Source organism: Trachypithecus francoisi, unplaced genomic scaffold (assembly GCF_009764315.1).
Source record: "Trachypithecus francoisi isolate TF-2019V2 unplaced genomic scaffold, Tfra_2.0 Lachesis_group10, whole genome shotgun sequence".
NCBI classification, from domain to species: Eukaryota; Metazoa; Chordata; class Mammalia; order Primates; family Cercopithecidae; genus Trachypithecus; species Trachypithecus francoisi.
Window position 1 is genome coordinate 22,423,207 of NW_022681455.1, and position 19,749 is coordinate 22,442,955.

At 39.0% G+C, this 19,749-nt stretch overlaps 2 long non-coding RNA genes across 2 annotated transcripts in view; one reads left to right on the plus strand and one right to left on the minus strand.

The window, feature by feature from the left end:
* Positions 1-1,189: 1,189 nt before the first annotated feature.
* On the minus strand, positions 1,190-15,120 carry LOC117086791. The gene is made up of 3 exons (XR_004438577.1): positions 13,664-15,120; positions 13,303-13,375; positions 1,190-3,268 (listed from the first exon to the last, which is right to left on the minus strand). It is a non-coding gene; the product is annotated as an uncharacterized LOC117086791 (long non-coding RNA).
* Positions 13,153-19,749, plus strand: part of LOC117086792 — a 44,830-nt gene continuing 38,233 nt past the window's right edge. Inside the window, exon 1 of the long non-coding RNA XR_004438578.1 lies at positions 13,153-13,916. This is a non-coding gene — a long non-coding RNA (uncharacterized LOC117086792). The remainder of the gene's footprint in view (positions 13,917-19,749) is intronic.

A 19,749-nucleotide genomic window follows, 5' to 3' on the forward strand; every position in this document is an offset into this window, starting at 1 on the left:
TCTGTCTACATATTAAACTTTAAACTGGCAAATGTTTTTCACAATTATACTTGAGATATATGTATAATTGTGAAAAACATTTATATATCAGATTATTGATATATGATAAATTTCATTAAATAGCATGGAGATTAAATTAAAACACTATTATGTAATAAAAACCTTTAGTGGTACTAAAATTTTAGAATAGTTCAGATATACAGAAAAATTTCAAAGATATAGAGAGTTCCCATTTTTTTCCTATTACTGACCTCTCATATTTGTCACAACTGATGAATATTCAATACAGTATTATTAACTAAAGCCCATACATTTATTCAGATTTCCTTAGTTTTTAGCTAACATTCTTTTTATTTGTTCCAGGATCCCATCCGGGTCACCACATTGAATTTATTTGCCATTTTAGGTACCTCTTGGCTGTGAGTTTCTCAGACTTTCCTTGTTTTTGATGACCTTGACAGTTTGAGGGAGTACTAGTCAGTTATTTTTGTAAAATTTCCTAAATTTGAGTTTTGCTGATTTATGTTTCATATAATCTGATATATAAATGTTTTTCATAATAATATATATTATATTAGTATATCAGATTATGTGATGCCTACTTATAAGCACCAAAGTTATTTCTAAGAGAATGAGGTATTGATCCAACATCTGCCTTAAGAATTATAGTAAACACCATCCTGGCTAATACGGTGAAACCCCGTCTCTACTAAAAATACAAAAACTAGCCGGGCGAGGTGGCGGGCGCCTGTAGTCCCAGCTACTCGGGAGGCTGAGGCAGGAGAATGGCGGAAACCCAGGAGGCGGAGCTTGCAGTGAGCTGAGATCTGGCCACTGCACTCCAGTCCGGGCGACAGAGCGAGACTCCGCCTCAAAAAAAAAAAAAAAAAAAAAAAAAAAAAAAAAAAAAAAAAAAGAATTATAGTAAACAAATTATGCTTAATTTTGAAGCTACTGACTATATATATTGAATTTTATCCTGGATATATCGGAATATAGGAAGAAAGTTTCCTGGAATGAGGAGGTATATCCCCATTTTCTCTGTGAGATGGAAGAGCAAATATGTCCTGATGATCTGTAGTTTCTTAACCTTCAAAGTTCACATGATGTCACCATGCTTTGCTCTATCCAGAATCTCTGTTTAGCCAAGGTCAAGAGGTGTCAGGCCCATTTTAGCAATGAATTTCAATGCATCTCCATTAAAAATGTCTTTATTGTGTTAGTATTGGATTATAACCCAAAGTATAAAAGAAATACCCATGAGTCCATACTGATATAAGAAAAGATCAGATAAATAAATAAATGGGAGAGTGAGATAATTTTCCCATGCAGAAGAATGCCAAACAATTTATGTAGATTGTCTGCTTACAAGTGGGTGGAGCATAACTTCCCACTCTTTGAGTTTGGGATGCATACAGTGACTTTCTTCCAAAGAGTACAGTACAGAAAAGTGGGTGATGAGAAGAGTAACTTTACAGTGGAGAAACATGACAAACACTACAAACAGCCAGGCAATCAAAGTTCACATCAATAGTATAAGGCATGCTGATGGTATGTACCTTTAATATAATTTGGTGAGGATGGTACTTCACCTCTGTGGTCTTCCTCCCCAAAACCCATAACCCCAGTCAAACCCTAAGAAGAACATCAGCCAAACTCAAATTTAGGGCATTCTACAAAAATAACTGACTAGTACTCCCTCAAACTGTCAAGGTCATCAAAAACAAGGAAAGTCTGAGAAACTCACAGCCAAGAGGTACCTAAAATGGCAAATAAATTCAATGTGGTGACCTGGATGGGATCCTGGAACAAATAAAAAGAATGTTAGCTAAAAACTAAGGAAATCTGAATAAATGTATGGGCTTTAGTTAATAATACTGTATTGAATATTCATTAGTTGTGACAAATATGAGAGGTTAGTAATAGGAAAAAAAATGAGAACTCTCTATATCTTTGAAATTTTTCTGTATATCTGAACTATTCTAAAATTTTAGTACCACTAAAGGTTTTTATTACATAATAGTGTTTTAATTTAATCTCCATGCTATTTAATGAAATTTATCAGTTGTATTTGTGTTTGATTAGACCTTATCTCAAGTTGATTGGAATTACTCATATTTTTTAATGCTATTGTTGCAGTTGTAATAAGGTTGATTTTTCCACAATAGACATAGTAATCGTTACATCATCATTTAATTTTTGAAAAATAATCCTATCCCTTGTGATTATAAACTTGAGATTCTTTAAGAAAGTAGAAAGGTTGTAAGATGTTATGAGTCATAGGATATTTCCAGTTCTGAAGTAATAAGACAAAAATCATTAAATAATTAAATTGGCATAAAATAAAATTTAAAAAAAACCCAGTATTTTTGAGAGGACCAGTCCAGACAATGTGTCTGTAAGATAGACTTTACAAACTTAGTTTGATTAATTTTTGTTTTTCTGAGGATATGATTCTTTTCTGTAATTACTGTTCTGTTTTTTTCTGACAGGCTATCAAATATTGGCTGCCTTAAGCTCTCTGTGAATTGAGTTATTCTCAATAATACTCTGTATTATGAAGGCATTATTTGAGTGGCTGTCCACTGTGATCTGGTTATTTGGAGCTTTACATAAAACAGGTGGTTCTTCCATCTCATTGACATTTCTTATTACCCAGAATTCACCATCGTTTTTCTACGGCTTGTCATATGCAGGCCATCACAGACAGGGCCCTATTCTATAGTTTGCCCCAGTTTATTTGGTTTTTCATTTACATTCTGGTCTTTTCTCTTAGATACTCCAAGTTCGCTTGTTTTTGGACTTTATCAAGGCTCTTGATACATGGTTATGTGTTTATTTACACTGGGAATAATTCCCAAAAGGCTTTGCAACAGCTAATTGTATTTGTTTGGCTCTGTGAGATGACCCAGCCACCTCCGATTCCAGTCAGAGGGGCCATTTACTTTGAATGGACATGAGGCTGATGCCCAGAAGCAAAGAGGAAGCAGCCTCTGATCCGTGATCCTACAGTCTCAGTGCTGCTCAATGGTGCCATTTCTGCTGACCCCGATGCCTGGAGTTGACCCTGTTTGTCTCTCCAAACCTCTTTACTGGTTTTCCTTGACTTAGATGATGCTTTGAACTTGATCTATTGTACTATGACTGTAATTCCAAGAGCACAGGCTTTCCCGTCATGTAGAGCAGTATCTGAATCTTGCCTCAATCATTTGTTACCTTTTTGATCTTGAGGATGTTACTTCATCTCTGTGGGTTTCAGTTTCCTCATCTGTCAAAAGAGGATAATAGCACACTGGCAGAGTTGTTATGACAATTAGATAAAATGTTTCTAAAACTCCTTTAGAAAGCCTCGTTCTGTATCACGGACACTAACTACGAGGCCTGAACGGATTCAGGAGAGGGTTCTGCCTTTGATATGGTTTTGGGTGTTAGGGGTCAGGTGGGAGAAGAGAAAAAGAAGGAAGAGATACAAGACAGAGTAACGGACTCTGGGGCAAGAATTCTGGAGCCTCACTACCTGAATATGCAGTCTGGCTCTCCCATGTGTTAGCTGTGTGGCCTTGGTCATTATTAAACTTCTCTGTTGCTGCAGTTTTCTCATCTATAAAATGGAGATTGAAATAGTGCCTAACTCAGTAAATGCGAAGTGCTCAGAGCAGTGTCTAAAATGCAGTATTAATTGTCCAGTATTACTAGATTTATTCTTTTCCCAAGATTTTACATTTTACATTTAACTACACTTGATAATCCACTTACTGATCAATATGTCTTTTTTGCAGCCTTAGTAACCTAAAAGTATTAAGGTCATTTTGGCCTTTTTAGTATACTCATATAAACAAAAGTTTCTCCTTTCAAAGAAGGCATATGAAGAGGTACTACGTTTATGTCGGTATAGCAACATATTTGAATAATTATTTTTAAATTTTCTTTAGATTTTGAAAAAAGATATTCTTTTCAGCATCCTCAGTAATAAAAATCTTTGTCTTTGAATATAGAGTATCAAAAATTAAGCCAACTCTATTAAATTAAGATAAATTATTTATGTTGATACTGTCTTCTATATGTATAATTTTGCATACTTATACAGTTATATACACTTTATAACTTTATAATCTTAATAAAACATACACATATCTATTTATATATGAACTGTGAGTGAGTGTGTGTTTGTGTGTTTTGGGAAAGGGAGTATCAGGAACCAGTGTTTGATGTAAGCTGAATTATTGTCATGAACATAAATTCAATCACTGAGTCACAGCTCATATGAAAAAAATCACATGTGATTTACTGCATGTTTCAGAACTTTTAAAATAAAGCCTAATTAGGTTTTTGACCTTATGGGATGAATTCTCTACATAAAGCATGCATTGAGTCAAATGGAGTAAAAAATGAACATCTTTTCTTTCCAGTTCTGCCATCCTTTCTTCCCTTCCATATGCCTACATCCTGTAGACACTATAATACTATAACACTTATCTTGGTTGGAGGACCTGCAGAAAAGGCCATCAAATGCAGTGGAGTGGGGGCATTGTACTTCAGTAAGACACTCAATCTAATCTTGGACATAAGCCTGCCTCCTCTATTGCCTGAGAAAGCTTTACTGCTTTAGCAGCCAATGATATACCTGTATGCATTTGGCATCCTGAACATGGCCACTTTAATTATTTTAAGGTTTCCTCTAAAAGTCTGCCTTGCTACTTGAATAGAGATGTAGTCATTTATGCTAGTTGCATTTTAGAGTATTATATTGGTTACAGTAAGCTAATGTTTACAACTTTTGTTCATATCAAATGTCATTGGTCACTTAATTATGTAACAGTTTTCTACCTAGGTATATTTTGCAAACATCAAAAGGCATCAGTCCATCTCCGCATCACTCTCTATGTCTGGACTATGTGCGCATCATATAGTTGTGGCTTTTTTTTCAGGCTCATTGAAGTGCTGCATGCCCACTGCTACTGAAACCCAGGGTCTTGGCTTGAGAGCCCTCTGCCTGATGCCCAGAAAGGGATTTGAGACTAAGAAAATATTGTTGCACTAGGGTCTTTGCCATGAGGCTTTTAAAAATGAGAGAAACTAAGATATAATATGACTTGTGGATCTCTAGGATCATAAGCTGCTTGGACAGCTTACATGTTGAAAGCAGAGGATCTTCAAAAGCCAAAAAACATACCTCCTTTCTGACATATGGGCAGAGAGCCTAGACACTCAGAGACCTCCTCTGTTTTACAGAAGATGGTGCTGAGGTCAGGATGGTGAAGGAATATGCACAGAGAAAGTCTGGGTCAAAACTGGGCCCAGATTTTGAGAAAATGAAGCCCACCGTTCCAATTTTTATTTTAGTTCTTTTGATCTAAGAGAAAAACTGCATAGTCCAGTAATATACTTAGTAAAAAGACCAACTATTGTACTCTGTGAAGGTAATGTTATGAGGGTTGAATGTGTCTTAGAATCTGATCATGGAGTTAATTTTACTCGAATGCAAGATTTTAAGATGGGCGGGTGTTCTCTTGTTATGACCATACGCCATCATTCCCTCCCCCCTCGCTCAGAATGTGAATAGTACTCCCATTGTGGGAACTGCTGATTGACATCAAGGCACTCTGTTGTCATGGCTCTAGTTTAAAAATGTGGAAGAAACTAGATCTTTTCAACCTAAAGGTTCTCTCTGTATAGTTAATTAAAGACATTTTAAGAAGACATTTGGATTATAGGAAAGTGATGATATCACATTATGACATTTATTCCTTACCCCAAGAATCTCAGTAATTGGTTCACTTATTCAAAACTGTTATTTTATCAGAGGGTAAAGATTCCAGGACCCCCAGTCAGACTTATCTAATTTCCCTAATTGGCATATTTAAAAAAAAAAAACCTCTGGACATAAGAACTTTCTGATTTGTGATTATGCCATTCACTCACTTAAGACACAATTTAATGTAAAACTTATCTAATGTTAATGAAAATCTATAGAAAATTTTAGTGAGGGCTTAACCGCTGGCTAATATACAATATATTCCATTGTATTAAAGAATAGACTTACAATTTAATTAGAATTCCACAGATATATAAACTATTAGAATGCGGTACAACTCAGGGTGTTTATTGTTGATATTCTCACTTTACAATGAAGGAAACGATAGCTTGGAAAAAGATAAAGTGACCTTTCTATAGTTATATAACAGATAAACAGATAGTCTGTAGCAACACAGATACCAGATCCAACAGCTTTTGACTTTTAGTCCCATATTTTTCCTACTAGGCCAGGGTATTTTATGTAATCAGAGTTATTTTATTCTATGCAGTGCTGTTGTTATATATGAAAAACAGAAGGTGTACTCACTGCTTTCTAAGAACTTCTGCTCTCATAAATCTTGTATCTTACCATGGATAGATACGTATATTTACAAGTATATCTATGACTCCTTCAAGAGTAACTTACTACTATTTCTTTCCTTTCATTTTTATTTTTTATTTTTTTGAGACAGAGTCTTACTCTGTCACCCAGGCTGGAGTGCAGTGGTGCAGTCATGGCTCACTGCAACCTCCATCTCCCAGGCTCAAGTGATCCTCCCACCTCAACCTCCTGAATAGCTGGGATCATAGGCGCACACCACCATGCCTGGCTAATTTTTGTATTTTTGTAGAGATAGGGTTTCACCATGTTGCCAAGGCTAGTCTCAAACTCCTGAGTTCAAGTGATCTACCCCTCAGCCTCCCAAAGTACTGGGCTTACAGGCATGAGCCATCGTGCCTGGCTTAAAAATGTTTTAAAATATACCTAAAACCTGATCATATATGGTAACCAAAACCAACAACAAAACAAAACCAGTCAAATGAATGCACAAAGACATTGAAGATGGTAGAAATGTGATTTAAGTGAAACTATATGAACAAAGGCACAGGTGAGCCCAGTAAGAGTCACCAACATGAGGTACCCACTAGGAAAGCAAGTGCAGGTTAGTCTGCACTAAATGAAATATGATCAGTCTGAATGATGGAAGTAATAGGACTGTTTCACTTTGTGTAGGCACATCACGGGACCTTGTGTTATGTTTTGTGTGACACATCATTCAAAACACTATTGATCAACTGGAATGTATTCCTAGGCTCGAAAATTGAATGTTGAATAGACTTGAAGTCAGAGTACTGTCTAAAGAAATTGCAGATATTTTGTGTAGAGGAGGAAAATCTGGATGGGAGATGATACATGCCCTCCAGTAACTGAGGGGCCATCATGTGGAAGTCATGCTAGATTTGAGCTTCCAAATCGAGGGCTAATAAACAGAAGCTCCAGTGAGGCTCCTGCTGTCATAGAATAGGACATTTTGGCTCAGAGTTGTTTTTTTTTTTTTTGTTTTTTTTTTTTGGCACGGAGTCCCACTCTGTCTCTCAGACTGGAGTGCAGTAGTGTGATCTTGGCTTACTACAACCTCTGCCTCCTGGGTTCAAGCAATTCTCATGCCTCAGCCTCCTGAGTAGCTGAAATTACAGGAGTTTGCCACCATGTCTGGCTAATTTTTGTATTTTTAGTAGAGACGGGGTTTTACCATGTTGGCCAGGCTGGTCTCGAACTCCTGACCTCAGGTGATCTGCTTGTCTTGGCCCCCCAAAGTGCTGGGATTTCAGGCGTGAGCCACCACGCCCAGGCCTTGGCTTGGGGTTTTAAATACTCAGGCTGTTGCATTCAAAAGATAGAATGACTTGTCTCTCTCCCAGGGCACTGCGTTTATAGTCACCAGAGGTGTTCCCCTTGAGCCTGGATGATTACATGGAGGAGGTTTTAAAGGGCAGCATTCACAATTTAGATTTGCGGTTGGACCAGATGACCTTTAAGGTGCTTTCCAGCACCTGGGGTTTTATGATTCTATTTCTATTATGCATCTACGCTGGGTATGTGTCACATTGTTTGAAGCAAACACTGAGAATGAACAGGAGCACAGTGTGGAATGTTGATGGCGCTCACATCTATTTTGTGTTTCAATTTCTGGAAGCAGTCTTTGTCTTTGAGGCAGTTTGGTCCCTGACCTTCTGTAACATTTGGAGCCCAGCCACACTGTCTTTGTTTACTGTAAAGAGCATGGAAAAACCGACTTCCTGACAGTACTCTGCAAAGTCTAAGGTCGAACCACTCACAGGTGAACAAACACAGTTCTTCCACCTTAAACTTGCCATTTGGAGCCTGTGAAATGGACGAGGGTAATAACGCTGGGTAGCAGAGAGAGGGGAAATCAGTCCTCTGCCAGCAGCCAGCAATTAGTCACTTTGTCAGTCTGCTTTGGGAAGGGCTCATCTTAATTCAGCATCCATTTTGAAGAGGTTAGAAACCATGACATGCAGTTTTAAGTCCTCTAGCAACTCTGCTAAATAAACCTACAGACCCTGCCTTTCTTGACACTATCAGCACATCATTAATATTTCCCAGGATTGCACAGATAAAGCATAGATTCTTATATCACTTAAAGGATTGAAGAGTCACATTCATTGAATATTCACAGCATGCAAGCTCTTTCTGCTATGGTAACATCTTCAGGTGGCTTAGGTGGGTTGGCTCCCTGTCAAGAGAGCAGACCCTTCTTTTTTTTTTTTTTAAACTATATCCTGCTTTTTCTTTCTTTCTTTTTTTTTTTTTTTTTTTTTTTTTGAGACAGTGTCTTGCTCTTTCACCCAGGCTGGATGACAGTGGCATTACATGGCTCACTGCCACCTCTAACTCCTAGGTTCAAGTGGTGCTCCCACCTCAGCCTCCTAAGTAGCTAGGACTACAGGTGCACACCAAAACACCCAGCTAATTTTTGTACTTTCTTTGGTAGAGATGGGGTTTTGCCATGTTACCCAGGCTGATCTCGAACTCCTGGGCTCAAGCAGTCCGCCCACCTTGACCTTCCACGGTGCTGGGATTACAGGAGTGAGCCACTGCACTTACCCTGCCTCCCCTGCTATTTTTTTTACTATCATCAAATGCAATAGCTTCCCTCTGTGAAAGGAAGGGAAGTGTCTTCTTCCTGGGTAAGTGTATTGTAAGCTCTTTCAGGGCCCTAGACAATGCCTACCACACTCTCTTAGATTAGCAGGTCCACATAATGCGTTTGTGTGAACATCATTGAATCAAACAATGACCTTGCTCACACATTTACCCATTTACTCAAAATCACTTATTTGTGAGATCCAAGTTTTCTTCTTACTATTTAAAGATTATTAGAGTTGATCTAAAGTGATATAAATGAAAATATTCCCAACATAAATTCACGTTTTTCTTTTTTCTTGGAATAAATTCAGCTTTGGCTGTTTTTTGTTTTTTTTTTTCTCTCTTGTTCTTTTTTTTTTTTTTTTTTCTTGGTCTCTGGTGTAAGCAGGCTCTTGAAATGCCCTAGTTATCTAACATTGCTCTTGAACTCCACTTACAGATGATATACTAGCCTTTTACTAAAATATATCTAGGTATTAAAAGCTCAATTCTTTACCGCTGATGAGAAAGATTATTAACACTCTTTTTTCCCAGCTATAATATGAGGCAGTAACACCCCTTTTAACTTCCAGAGCCAGAGGCAGTATGTCACATTAACCTTCATTAACTGCCCAAGAAATGAGGTGCGTTCATTAATTTAGTATTCTTTTTAGCTAAGATTGTGTGAGAAGGCTGCTAAATGTCTGTGGTTTCTCCCTTTGCTATTAAAAAAATAAATAAAAGAATGGTAAAGTATGTTAGCCTGCTTATCTTATCGTCTTGATAAATGCAACATTCTGATTAGGGGTCAGATCTGGACAGGATGAGTCTGCAGCTGGTGGGCAAGGATGGGGGTCGCTGGGGCAGGGTGGAGGAAACGCAGCCTGACCGAGATCAGCCTGAGGAAGAGCATCCGAGGCGTGTGGTGGGGGAAATCAGGTAGCATCTGAAAACCAAGCTAAAGGTGGAAAGAGAAAATAAATTCTATTTCTATATAAGTAATGGCATGAGGGAAGCCAACACACCTAAGCCACTCAGATATCCTATGAATTACTAAATTCACTGTAGAGATTTTTGGTATATGTGGCACCATCACTTCTGATGTTCTCATTTCTCTTTCCATCACCTTCGCTTATTCATTACTTTAAAAAGGCATATCAAGCATTTTGCTGGCTACTGGGGGAAAAAAAGACGAATGACACAACTCCTAAGCTCAGGGACCTGCGTTCTTTCTTCATGTGAGCTTTACAAAATGTAGAGTCAGCTTTACCATCACCTCCTCTCTGTTTTCCAAGAATACTGCAATAATGTTGTTTCTTCATAACACCTCCAGAATCCATCTCAATTTTCCTTTCACCACTGCCAAGGTTTGGGCACCATTCCCTTTTAGCCAGGCAATTGCAGAAGCCTCTTGATGAGTCTCCTTATATCCAATCCCTTCCTCCCCCATCAATCTTAGATTTGGCTACTGGACTTATTATCCTACAATTTGGTTCTTGGTCTCATTGTTTATGAAGACGGGGGTAATGTTTTATATTGTGGCTCTCCTCAACCTAGTCCCACTTCTACAGAACTAACACCTGACTTGAACCACAGTGATTCCTTCATCCACCTTCAGACATATGTATGTATTTTCACCTATCTGGTCTCCCTCCCATAATTTTTTTCATTTCCAAAGCAGGACAGCATGGTGGTTAAGACCATGCGCTTGGGGACCAGACGTGCTTTACTACTTACTTACTGTGTAGTTTGGACAACTTATTTAATCTCTCTTTTGTGCCTGTATATCACTGAAAATAACTTATTAAAAGTATTTTCTCATGAAATTAAGTAGGTTAATGTATCTAAAATGCTTAGAATAGATGCTGGCACATAGTAAGTGCTAATTTTTAACAACTGCCGTTGCTATTGTTGTTAATACCTAAACCCCTCCCTACTCCCTGGCCAAATATTTTATAGCTCACTGCAAATCCCAGGGAACTCGGGGAACCTCCCCAGACATTTAAGTAGAAGTGTTTGTTCCTTTTTCAGCCCTTCTGTGGCACCATTTATCTGACCCACATTTAGCAAGTGGATTGAGACTTACTAATTATTTTCATGGGAAATAAAACCTGAAGAAATGACTAGCAATAGAAGATAATAAATGGTTAGTAATGATAGAAAAAAGTAGCATAGGCTCTATAGAGTGTATGTTCTCTGAGGGCAGGGACAGTGCTTCGTGTGTCTTTGTTTCTTGTACAATGCTTTGTGCCTTGTTATTAACAAAATTAAGCTCCCAATTTTTTTTCTGATTCAATCAAGGATGTGATCAGAAGATCATTAATAGACCAATCTGTTTAAACAGACAATGGATAATCAGATACTAGAGTGTCTTGACTGGTAGTGTATGAATGTGAAGAAATAAGGAGCCACCTTGGTTTTGGACAAAGGGTTGTCTAGCCCATCTGGACAGTAGTTCTGGACATCATGAATGTGGTGGTTTGGTAGGATTCGTTTGGTGGCAGGCTGCCAAATGGAATGAAACAAAAAGAGGCTGACCAGAGAGGAGGGTGTTAGTACCTGAGCTTGGACTCTAGGAATGAATGGAGAAGAAATCTTAAATCCAAGGACAGATGGTAAAGAGAGAATATATAGGAATTGGGAGATCATAGAGGATGTTGAAGAGGCAAGGGTAAAAAAGTGACTGCTGGATCTCTTGCTTGGTTAACTTTGGAGAATTCAAATTGGGAAAAGGTTGTCTTGAAGGACAAAAGACGTATGCAGTTACTGGACCTTGAGCTCCAGGATGTCTGGGACCATGCATCTCTTGCTCATCACTGGAACCCCAGTGTCTGGGGCCATCCTTGACACACTTATATGGTGAGAGGCTGAAAGGGCATCTCAAATGAATTAATGGCCACTTACTTTGATATCCACATAATCCAATAAGACATGTTGTAGACGATTATCTCCCACCTGTTTAATGGTTCTCCAGTTCTAGTTAGCTGGCATAATCAATTTTGCTAAAAAGGCATACCTCTCACATCTTGGGAAGGACATCCCAAATAGGCAACTTACTTAATTCCAGGAAGAGTGACAGAATCTACAGACCCTGAGGCAATCTCACTTGTACTTGCCTTAATGTAACTAGTAAAACATACCTGGCAGTGCAGCACCTCCACAGAAAGGTGCTCCAGAAAGCAATTGTTTGCTCTCACCCTGCTGAGAAGTAGCAATATCCATGTGGCTTAAGGGCTGTAGCTGCAGCCATGAGCAGTGTTAGAAAAATATCACCACCATTTGCCAGCATGAGATGCCAAACTGCAAACAAGAGACATGTCGATTCAATGAAGCAGAAACATTTCACTTGTTTTTAAGATTACTTGCGAGAACTTTATTGCTATGTGTTTGTCTGCCTTTAAATAAGAAATTGCATTTTTTAAAAAAACCACCTCCTCTCTTCTCCCCACAAAGGGAAAAAGCTTTCCTACTCGGGTGAATATTGTCTGTGCTGCTTACCGAAGAAAGGGAGCAGTCTTGGCAAGCATCTTATTAGTGTAAAAATAAATTATTCAGAATGCAGGTTCAGATACAGATTGCAGGGAGAGATAATAGAATTGGTTTTCCAAGCCTGATCATGCTATGAAGACTTGGTGTGTGCTTTTCAGGAATCCACTTAAGTGGAATCCGCTTTGACTAATACAAACTAGAAGTAATATTGCTGCCATCCAGCTAGTGTCTGTGGTACAGCATCCTCAGAATATCTTCAAGTATCCACGGCCTCTTTAGTCTCTGTAAGTGCGCATATGTAAAAGTGTATATGTATTCCCAAGCAAGCTTCAGAGGCATGCTTCTCATTGTTCTTTTAAGGAAATGTCTTCCTGGCTGCCTGAGAGGGGCATGTCTCACTTGAGGTTTGTCTCCCTCCTGCTCCCCCTGCCTGGGTGAACGAGTTGACCACATCAGCAGCCGACTGCAGTTTGTCATGTGGTTTCTCATGTGATGCTGGGTCTGCAGCACTTGGGAGCAAGAGTCTTTGTGACTGGCACTCATGGACAGACAGTGGTGTTCAGGGACAGAACAGATTTCGGAGGGGGTGGGGAGGCCAATAAACCAAGAAACGTCAGAAATAAAAGTCGCATGAAGTACTCTGATCTCTGTATTCCTTTTTTTTTTTTTTAAATTTGATTTTAACTCTTGCTTTTTTAATGGTTTGTGTCTGTTTTTTCCACCCCCGCTGGCGCCGAGCTGCGCTGTTTTGTGTTTCTTTCTTTTTTTTTTCTTTTTCTTTTTTTTTTTAATTCTGAAGCCAGACCGTCTTTCCTCACAGCTCCAGGGCTGCATCTCCGTGGGCACGCCAAGCTTCCCCTGGTTACCTGAGCTGCTCCGGCCATCTCCCGCCTGGGCTTCGCCGTGGTGCACCCGATCCTGGAATCGTGCGTCTGCGCCCTGCGAAAGAAGGACCTGCTGGCGGAGCTCCGGCCAGGGTCTCCTCCCTCGCAGCTGGGCGAGGCGACTTGGAGGACAGGGTGAAGCTGCAGAAGACCTGGGGTGGGACGGCTAGAGAGGACGCCAAGGACTGGGGAAGGGGAAGTTAGGAATACCTTACATCCAATGCCCACCCGTGCTCCGCAGGGCAAGGGCAGCCGTTGCCTCGGCCGCGTGCACCCAGCTCAGGCTGTTCCCAGGGATTTAGTCTGGGGGGTCAACCCATGGCGAGATGTGGTGGCATTTTACCTCAGAGTGGAGCTGAAGATGGATAAACAAGGTATCTGATGTATCTGCCTGAGAAGGCAGAGCTGGAGAAAGGCGGAGAGAGGGAGCGCGTGAAAAGAAAGAGATGCCGAATGCCGGGTGATTGTCTGCCGCTTGCTGTGCATTCTCATTCTAGGGAGGATGGCATAATTTATAACCCAGCACATGGATGGAGGAACTGTAAATTGCAGTCTGGATGTCCCCGACGCTGTCAACGAAGGAACTGATGGGCTAGGTGACTGTACCAGTGTCCCCAGAGAAAATCGCAGCCTCGCAGCATGGATTTAAATGCATGTGCATGCATGTAGAGACATGAAAAAAGGTTTCTGACCATTTTACACAGGAAGTCTGTCACTTTGCTGGATCGGGCTTGATTGCAGCTTGTGTTTTCAGCTCCAGCTCAACACCCATTTCCTGACTAGTGAGACAGCATGGCCAAAGCAGCTGCATGCAGAATTTTCTTTTTACTGTGAAAGCAAGCCCCCTCTGTTTTAACTCCTTCCAGTTCTGAATGCTCCGCGCTTTGCTAGGACCGATTGTGGGGTTTCGTTTTCTTCTTCTACAAATCCCTGTAAACACAGCTGTATTCAGTAATGGCAAAAAATTCTATCCTGTAAATAGAAATCTGATCAATTTAATCAAAATAAATGTATCCCAGATGACTTTGAGACCAGCTGGCTACCACAGGCTTCAGATGCTAAATGCTCAGTGGAGATGAATACAGTGTTATATTTACATGTTTCAGAATGCCGGGATCAGCCTATAATTTGCAAAAAGAAATTATTTTCCAAGGAGGAGAGGTGGTCCTACCAGCTCACAGCGAAGATGGTTAGATACAGGTGTAAATGCTCTTCATGTGATTTGGAGATTTGCAGTGTTGCATTTCAAAAGGCATGTGCCATGAGGCAGAGTATGGCCGTTGTCAGTATGGAGAATGCTCGCTTCTAACTTGCTGTTATGGAGAGCCGAATGCCCTCCAAGTAGCTTCTAGTGAGGTTGAGGGCAGGCATTTGAGGCTTGTTGTAGATTCACATGTGAGGACTGGGGTTCTCCAACCCCAGCTCAGTGGAGTCAGCTCAACCCTGGGGGTGAGGAGCTTTCCCAGTTGTCATGGGGAGCTCTTCTGGGACGCCTGTCTGGCCCTTCCACTGTTTGTTACTAATTCTACAAAGGCAGCTCTGTGTGTTGGATTATGTTTGGCCAGCTGTTGATGCATTCCTGCGGGTGGGGCTGGGTGAGGATCTTATTACTGTACTTTCAAACTGTAGATCTGTGTGCAGGGATAGTACAGAAGGAAAGGAAAAGCAGCAAGTTACAGAATCTGATCATTCTTACCTCTTTCTCCAGATAGTCCTAGAGTGAATCCAGAAAGGCTTTAAAGTGAAGAGGAAAGAGAGAGTAAGTGATTGGGGGTGGGTGGCATGAGGAGAAGAGAATGAAACAGAGCAAGCGCACAAGAGAAAAACAGCCTTAGAACTTCAAAGCTGCATAGACAAGCAGAATGTCACCAGCTTGTAATTAGCGGTTCATGGTTGCGTCAGTGACTGTATCTATCCAAGAATAACTATGTGATGTGTGCCACAAAGTGAAGAAGATAGTCATAACTAAGTTATCAAACCCAGTTCAAACAAGGGCAAATGGATTAAGACATTTTCTGTTTGTAAATCAAATACTGATGGATTACACAAATAAGACTTACTGAATTCTGTATAATTGAAGGCTGAAGTATCAATTTATCAGGGGAGATATGTTCATTAAATGAAACTGTGAACGCTTAAACATGCAAAGTAATCATGTGAGAAAATATCAATGCAAGCTCTATCAATACAAGATGTTTTACTAAATAGCCAAAAATGGCAGTGCCAGTCTCCTATCTCTGTATCCACACATAATTTTGTTTGTTTTTGTGCATTTCAATAGAGAGAAGTCAAAAATGACATTCAAGTAAATAGGGTAAATTAAATTCTAAAATTCCCACTTTCGAATTTAAAAAACAACTAAGGAGTTTTGATTTATGGTGATCTCCCGAGTTTAAACCTTGAAGGAGGTTTTGTTGTCTTGAAGCCAAACAGCAGCTTGTCAGTAAACGTTATGGGAAGTCAGCGTACCAGAATTGTTGAGGTTTGAAGGCCACATTCACTCCCCTCCCTTGTCTCTTGTGCTTGGAGATTTGGGTGCTACTGAAGCCTCCACAAAGAGACGGTGGGAGGAGCTGATTGGTCCGTAGGCTTAGAATGTTTACTCTTATTTGTTTTCAGTGCTCCTCCATGGCATTCATCTTCTATTTGTATTTGTGTTCATGCCGCACAATTACTCCTGACCCGCTTTGTTTCTCTGCCCAAAGAGAAGTCAATTTTAGTTCAGCTCTGTGTGTTTAGCTTGCTGGGTAATATGTGCATATGTATTGCATTACCCATGTATGCATTTTTTCTTTTTTTAAAATGTGGATTAGGGAAAATTGTAGCATGGAAAACTGCATATATTAAATCAATAGCTTTTTGAATCACATGTAATATAATTTAAATATACTCACTTTGAGGTTGCCAAAACTGACATTGTCTGAGCCCGTTTAATTTACATCTTCGATTTAGTCAAGAAGCGGAACCTGCCAGATCAGAATAGTGTATTCTGTGCACCCAACAGGGTGGAAGACATTATTTTGTTTGTGTTAGTTCAAACAGCTGGTCATTAATGCAGTCCCCATTTCTAGAGCGAAGTGCTGCTGGACATGAATGCCTGCCTGATTAATGCTGCCCCTCCGAGGGTCCTTCACCCAGCAGTCATGCTCGCAGCAGAATAATGTAGCATGATGTGATTGCACTCTAACAGGATAGTATGTCATTGTGTCACCAAGCAATTGAGGTTATTATGGGGCAGGGCAGACAGACGGGACAGTGGGGTTACTAGACCGTAGCATTTTTAGAAATACAGGCCTGACCTACTTAGAGTTATTCTCTCTGGCTGGCAGCTGCATGGTACATAAAGTCTCCTGATAGGCTGAGGCTGTTGCTAGGGGGAATTAGCATGAATTTTTCCACACACAGACTCAGTGGCTGAATGATAAAAGCTGACTGGAATTAAAGAGATTTGGTTTAGTATTATACAGATTTATCTGCCTCCTTTTCTTTCTCAAGTGCAGAGAAAGAGTGCAAAACACAGATTTTGTTTCCATTTGTTCTTTGACCTTCTTGTTCCTCCCCCTCCCCTCAAGATGCATGAGGGGAGGAGAGTGGGGCAGTTATGAAATTTTGGTTAATCTCCCACTGTTGGGGGTCATTGAAATGATGTTGCAAATTGCAAGATATTTAAGCTTAAAAACTGTTGGGAATGACTAACAGAAGGTTAGATTATTTTTCCTCTTGTGTGCACTAAGCTGTTTTGAAGTTGGGCATGCATCTTTCATGCACTGTATATTTAAACTCTCTTTCCCTTTTGGGCTTGAACAAAACATTTATATAAATTCTTTTCTATCCAAACAGATTGAAGCTTGCAATCTCTGGCTTGTTTAAAATAAGGTGGTCAGGATTCCAGATTTAGACAGGAAAAAAATATATATATATATACCATTTTTGTTATTACAAAATATTATTTTCTGGGCTATTGTGGGTTTGACTCTCTTTTCAAAAACCAGCCTGATGTGGATGCTTATGGATGAAACTTAACTGCTCCTACCCTACCCTGTTGGCTTCACAATGTATAGGGAAACATAGGTTTTTCTCCAGAAGAAAATCTGCCTGCAGAATATATCTGGAGGTTGTTTTCCTTGTTGCTGACATATGCACTGCATATAGACAACTCACATAATCAATTTTATAAGATGACCCATTTTTTTTCCTTCTCGTGGATCTCCAAGTGTCTGTGGCTTTTAATAGATCTTTTCTAGAGGAGGAGTTTTGATAGATCTTTTTAAGGTAATCTGAAAAGCTATCAGGAGAAAAATTAAAGCAACACATATTTAAGAATACTTTAATTTTTCTTGTTCTTAATTATATGCTCTCTATACTTAAACTGCAATTTCTTTCTGTTACCTTTCATTGCTGAAAGTAGTGATTATCTTTGCCTTTTAGATTTGAAATTAATTTTTGTGAGAACACCCTGGGATATCACAAGTAAACAAGAAGCTGGGCTACATAAAGGAAAGGAATAACAGAGATTCTTGTAAACTTGTCACATTAGATTTTTTTTTTTTTTTTTGCCACATGAAAAAGGCAAGAGAAAATTTAGATGTAGCTTTTTCTTTTCATTTAGATTTTTAAAAATATTTAGAACTATTTAGATACATAATGCTTTTAAACAGTGATTTCTACTTATACCAGAGAATACAGTCAAAACAAAATAAAACAAATCCTCTAATGGTGTCAGAGCCAAGAAATCTATCAATCATATGTATATTTTTTAAATCCAGCAGTGTTTACATTTCAGCATATAAATCTTATCAAGCTAAAATAGAGTATATTTTCTGATGTAATTGATAGATCATACCCCCACTAGCTTTGAGAGTCCCCATGTAAACATTTATTGTAAAGGTTTGCAACTACACTAGCAATCTTTCTTAATTGAATAAAATGTCAATTTATATTTGTTGAATAAAAGATTACCTTAGTGTACTGCTCCTTCCAAAATGAAGCAATTTCTTTGTTGTTTTAATAAGTGAACATTTTTTGGTTTTCTTTTGCAGTATTTATTTTGCTTAGGTCAATGGATAATTATTTAAATATTTAAATGCAAATATATGGAAATAAAATGTCACTTTAAAATCACTTAAGAAAGGAAAAGTGTCAACATGCTTTTATTAACACTCTTTAATAAACATATGGCTAATTTATATGTAAAGCACAGCCTGTTTCCAGGTACCCAGTCAAATCAAATGTTTATTGTTTGATGAAAAATAAATTGATCGCGTTATAATAGTTAAATATAAGTCTTATTTGGTTGTTTAGGTTGCTAAGAATTTCCCATTGTTTTTATCCATTACCAGGGAGGTAAGTATTCAATAAGTCAAAAAGAAAAACAAAGCAAGCATATTTTAAAATGCCATTTATGCTGACTTAGCTAAGCTTAAGCTTATACTTAAGCTTGAGTCCTAGATACTCACTTAGACAATATATGTCATAGTATTTGTTTCATCCTTTGCCATTCATTAAAACACCAAAGGAGCAATCATCCTCACTCATTGCATCAATCATTTATTTATTAGGTATTTATTTTCTGCTCACACGTGAGGCTAACTTCTCTAGTTATAAGGTTCAACATAGACCAATGAGGTTTTGGTGGGATTGGTGGGTAAACAAAAAAGGGAATATAAGCAGTTGATTGTTGTGGGCCACCGAGCACAGGTGAATCTTGTGTTGGATAGTTTCCCTGACTGTGTTCTGTCTGACACCTAATGTTACTTAGTCCTTACAACTTTGGGGAAGAGCTGGTGCCCTTATTATCAGATGCTTGGAGATGATCAGCTCTCCTGATGTCACAGAGAAGCTACATCTCTTCCAAACCGTCTCAACACTTTTATAATATTTAAAGATCTATCAATAAGTCACAATGTGCCTTTTGTGAAGTCGTAAAAGCATAATGTAACCCAGTGATTTTTGACATCGCTGTTAAAATGGGTAATAGTATCTCAACCAGAATACCTGAAGCACCCGAACTGTATACTGCCTGAGACCTTATCTGATTCCCTCAGCCTGATGCCTCCAGGGTTTCGTTTTTACCAGGCTCCTGTCTTATTGGAGCAGTCATCACCTGGTGGTATTCTTTAGTCTGTTTCCCCACGAGTCTCTAACCCATTCTTCATCTATGTGCCAGGGACACAGAAGATGTTTCACAGACATTAGTTGATTAACAAATGAATGAATGAGTGAATTGATGAGTATCCAGAAGACAGATGTTAGAGAAGAATAATGAAGTCTTCTATCTGTGAATATATCAATGGCATAGGGCAGGGATCAACAAAGTTTTTCTATAAAGGGCCAGATAGTAAATACTTTAGGCTTTGTGGACTGTATGGTTTCTATAGCAACTACTGAACTTGGCTGGTGTAGCTAAAAAGCAGCCACAGACAGTAGTAA